Below are 5,579 nucleotides of genomic sequence, written 5' to 3' on the forward strand. Positions count from 1 at the left end.
TGTTCTTCATTTGACAAGTTTGAACTTTCATAAATAGTGTTAGTTAAGATTTGGTCAGAAACATCCTAGTGGGAAGGGGAACAGATTTGGCATTAATGGTGACACTGATGTATAGATGAAGGGTATGGAATTGGACCCCTTGGGGCTCGAGAGAGGGGGCCTAATAGGGGAAATTTGGCAAAACTTTTAACAATAGTTGGATGATGCAAAAATTCTTGAATTATTCTCAATTTAAGTAATAATGGTTTCTATTGTTTAAGGAAAAGCTGAAAAAGAGCAAAAGTGAAATGGAGCAATTGACAGCAGCCAAAGATGAAAGAATTACTTCACTTGAGGTACATATGAATAATATTTTTTCCAACAACTATATGTTAATTCTAAGAATTCATATTTGAACTAATTTAAACCAATTTTTATAATGATAACTATTTTTGTTTCACAAATTGTAATTTTACTTGATATTATTTTCTTTCTAATAGGAGCAACTTACCATATTCCAAAACCAAAATCAACAAATGAAAAAAAACCTGAAGGAAAGACATTCCAGAATTATGGGTCTTGAGGTATATATTACTTTTCCATTGAATGATACTTCACAAAATTAACAATTTTTCAATTTATTGCCATTATATAATTTGACATAACTGATGTCAGCATAGGTTTGGTAAACAATTTCTTATATCAATACCTCGTCGAAAGTAATGCATAGAAATTGACTTAAATGAATTGTATAGGTTTTTGTTGGCCCACAGTTGCATTCATTTAACTTTTAATTGGACATTGAGAATAAAATTATGGGCCGAGGGCAAGGCTGACTTTTATTGATGAAAGTTTTGTCCTTATAATTACATGTACATAAGTAGAAGTGAACAAAAAGGGGAATTCAAATGGGCGCTTTACATAATATTTATATCAAGCATCTCTTAGTTGTGTCAAACCAATGTAATCTCTATAACTTCTGATTTTCTTAACAGGCACAAATACACCAGCAAAAGGAAAGAATAAAGGCTCTGGAAAGGGATGCTTCTTTAGCAAACAATGCAGCTGCGAGGCCAGACAGGTAAATAGTTTAACCCGATCCAGACAATCCACAGAGGAAAAGGGTTATTGAAGCGACATTGCAGAAAAACCAATTTCTCCAAATCTTTCTTAATGACAAGTGAAATAATTTAGGCAGTTACCTAATGTAATCTAGTCACTTGTCCGTTTGTCTCACAGTCTGTTTACAAATAACTTACATTTCTGGCAATTAATGGAACATGAACATTAATTTGACATTTGGACAAATCCAACCAGGTGAGTAATACAAGCCTTGTTGGCTTCTTGTTTTATAAATAAATACATAGGTGGCAAAAGATCCTTCAAAATCATGGATGAAATGGTCCCCAGTGCCAAGATAAGAAAACAACCTTGCTACAGGCCAAATATGAAGTCTCTAGGCCTCTTGGTTATTAAGAAAAATCTGTTAAAGTTTTTAGGATATCAGACCCACGTGACCTTGAATGTGGGTGAAGGTTATTCATTCAAACAAGCTTGGTAACCCTTTAACAAAGCATGCTGGATGCCCAATATCAAGTAACTGGGCCTCCTACTTAATAAGAAGAGTCATTTAAAGATTTTAGCATAATTGACACGTATGGTCTTGAATGTGGTTCAAGGTCATTAATTTGAACAAACTTGGTAGCCCTTCACCACAGCATGCCACATGACCGATATTGGGTTTCTGTGCCTTTTGGTTTTTGAGAAGAAGTTTTTTAAAGGAAAAAAGTTGAAACCGGACAGCTGATCGACTTTGCAAAATGGCATAAGCTCACTGGCCCTTTGGGCTGGTGAACTAAAAATATATATGAACTTAGTTATAATTCACACACAGGTTCTGTACCTAACAATTTTTTTATTCATTTAAAGTGTATTAAGTAAAGAAAAGACATAAAACCAATAATGGGTCAGGTATAAATACATGAAACTGATATTAACAAATTAAATGAAACTGATGTTTACAAACATAAAATTCCTGACATTTATTATATTCATTTTTCAGTTGCATAGTTCCAGAACAGCACCAGCACAAACACAGGTAATTATAGTTAGTATACACATGAGCTAAGCTAACTATACATTAACGTATAACAGTGGGAAAAATGCAATTTTCAATTAAATTATTAAATGATTTAAGTATCTAATCAAAAATTATGGTTTTACATTTAGTATGAATAATATTCTGAGAAATGACTTTAATATTACTATTACTTTTAACAGTAACTGTTGAAATTTTAACTTTCAAGTTTCATATTTAATCCGAAGGTATCTTATAACAAAAACAAAAACTGAACAGAAAAGTATACATACAATCTCAATAACAGTGCTGCTAATTTACGCTGCTTCACTTAGAAAACATGATATAAAGTCTTGATCTTATTGGTATATCATGTGCACAGTAAAGGTTGGAAAAACTGTCAGCTTGTACAAGTTTATTTATCAACGTATGTGTATCTAAATGAACATAAATATAGACAAGGAATTTCTTGTATTACATACTTCAATTACAATGTCAATATATACTGGTTTTAAGAGATTACAATGTATCTTCAGTTATAACATACTATTTTCTGTGTGTTTTATTGTTCTAATACCTGTATTTTTAAAAATTCCATAATCCTATCTTAGAATGAAGGTAGCTTGGAGCCTGAACCAGTGGGAACATCACTGCCTGCAGGTGGTGTGGAAGCCGGAGTCATAACAAATTCACCAGACCCGTCAGTGTCAATTGACAATTGCCACCAAGACAAATTTGTACGTAAATTATTGACATAGCACATAATATCATAGAAATATGAATTCCAAATCACAAAATTCTTGTTTGTTGTATCATAACACGCACAAGAAAAAAGATTGTAATTATCGGTATGCAAACATTTCATTTGTGTTATTCAAGATTATACAGCGCATTGGCCCATCTATGTTGCAACAATCATATCCCAGTAAAATATGGCCCGTGACAATACATCAAAAACGCTGGATCAGCGTTCTACACCATTTGAGTCCTAAGGTCAAGGACAAAAAAATATCACCCTTGATTATATAAAGTTTTAAATTAAACAATAGAGGTGGAAGGAGAAAAATAGTCAAATGAGTGTATTAACGTCAGTCAAATGAATAATCTTGGCACACTTTCAAGGACATGGGGGTCAAATATTTAAAATGTTTGCTGCAAACCAAAAACTGTTGATCAATGTATCTATCAGGACTAAAGTGACCATGTGCTTCAAGTCTTTGAGGCCATATATTGAATTTAGTTACAGCTAAATTTTGACAGATAGTACTGAGGAAGTGTCATAATGGGAAAAGTATTGGATACCTTCTGTGTATTGGCCTAAAAACTGAGACATCCACTGCTTTCATTATGTATTTTAATATGCATACATTTTTAAGTCAGCAGTAAATATAGCAAGCCAATGTAACATAATAAATTAGTATGTTCCTATTTCAATCGTTTTATAAATGCCATATGATCTGTGATGGATGTATAGCTACCAAGTTATATATTTTTACAACTGTATCATAAATAAAATGTAAACAGTAAATCTTTATATCTTCTTCCATTTCAGGATATCATATTGGTTGAATACAGGAACAACACAGCATACCTGCAGCTGGGTGTTGAGGATATAGAAAACGAAAGAATAACGTATGCCCAAGGGAAAATTTTGAATAACATAAAGGACTTCACCACATTTAAAACTACAAAGAAATCAACAATTTTAGAAAAAGAACAGTATTCATTTGACAAAAACTACAAAGTATGCTCCGTACCAAGGAATATAGCAGAATTTGATGTAACAAAAAAACTTATTACAATTAAAAATCATTCAGGTCTTACCAAATTGATAGACGATAACCTAAAAAAATGCATCAACAGAATTTGAAACAACATCAGGACTAAAATAAGATATTGTTTGTTTGCCATTAGCCGACCGACCAGACAAACATACTTAAAAAGGAAGGCTATTGACTGCGGAAATGTTTCTTTAGGACTGGTGGAAAGCCCAAGGAGGAGAGATTTCTTGCATCATTTAATGATCACATAACCGTTAAATACGGTATTGAAGTCAACCGGACCATAATAATATATTCGTCAATTTCTAATATTGAATTGTGTTGACGATATGTGGGTCTTGTAAGGAGTTCAGAAAAGACATTAAAAACGAAATGCAACTAGATTCAAATTGAGTTTTCTAGTGTATTACTTGATTTAAAAAAATTGTCCGAAGATTTATTTAAAACAGTTTACAAGACAAGATTTTGAAAGATAATAACATTGTTAAAAGTATTCAGTTTGTGATTTGATACATGTAATAGTTTATTATTTTTAAATCTTATTTTACTTATCAAATGATGAGTTGTTGCCTTTGTCTTATTCATAATTGATATTGTATTGAAATGTAAATTGGTTCTTTGTATATATCATTATTTTTTAATGTAGCAAGCAGATACATGCAATTTTTCGGCATAGCCGTATAATATTCTTTTGGCCCGGATATGACGCGACAGGTGGCGTTACTGGTCAAGATGAATAATGTGATTGGTCAATGCAAAATGCAGATATGCAGTTAAAAACGAAACAAATTTAAGATTATAACCACCAACATTAAAACTATGCCGTTTATCTTTTTAACTCACCTGGTCCGAAGGACCAAGGTGAGCTTATGCCATACCGTAGTGTCTGTCGTCCGTCCGTCAACAATTGACTTCTTCTTCATAACTACTGGACAGAATTTGACCAAATTTGATCAGAAGCATCCCTATGAGGTGGGGATTCAAAATTGTACAAATGGTGGGGCTGTAAAATGTACTTAATAGAAGTTTGTGTGTATTTATTTTACATGTCAAGTAATAAAAAGTTATGGCAGTTCAGATCAACTGTGTTATTGATTTTTATACATTTTACAATGGTTTATTTTCTGTCTAAATATGAATGTTATAATTTCTCCTATGAAGTTTTTAGATTCTTAAATATTGTTGGAGAAGAACTAGTTGAAACACCTAATTTTGTAAGTAATAAGTCACTAACATACAATTATAAAAGACATCAAAAATCTTAAAATCAAAATTGATATACAAGAGGCTATATATGAGGGTTATACATTTTGTATCTCAAATTCACACTTCTTTAATTCACAATGATAACATAAATCTGTTTATTTCTCAATTTTTTTTTTTCTCTTAGTATAACAACTTTAAACCGAATATATGAACTTTTATCATTGTAACTGTCGCATTTGAGCTGACAGCAGAGGAATTACATTTACTATATTTAGAATAAAATCTGTGTAAGAGGGAGAGCCGACTAGTTGGTAGTGATGATTGATCTTTGGGCTCGGACACTCTCTCTACGATCACATGAAGTTGTATTACGCTGCAGAGGGTGACTAAAGATCAGAAGGTGTATATTCTACATTTTGTCTGGCGCCAATATTACAGGCATATATTAATTATTAAATTAATCAATGCCTCAAAATGTAGCAAATTGGCTACAACTTAAAGGCGAGGCAATTTATACTCAAAAATACACGAAATCG

The sequence above is a fragment of the Pecten maximus genome, chromosome 7 (assembly GCF_902652985.1).
Source record: "Pecten maximus chromosome 7, xPecMax1.1, whole genome shotgun sequence".
Lineage (NCBI taxonomy): Eukaryota > Metazoa > Mollusca > Bivalvia > Pectinida > Pectinidae > Pecten > Pecten maximus.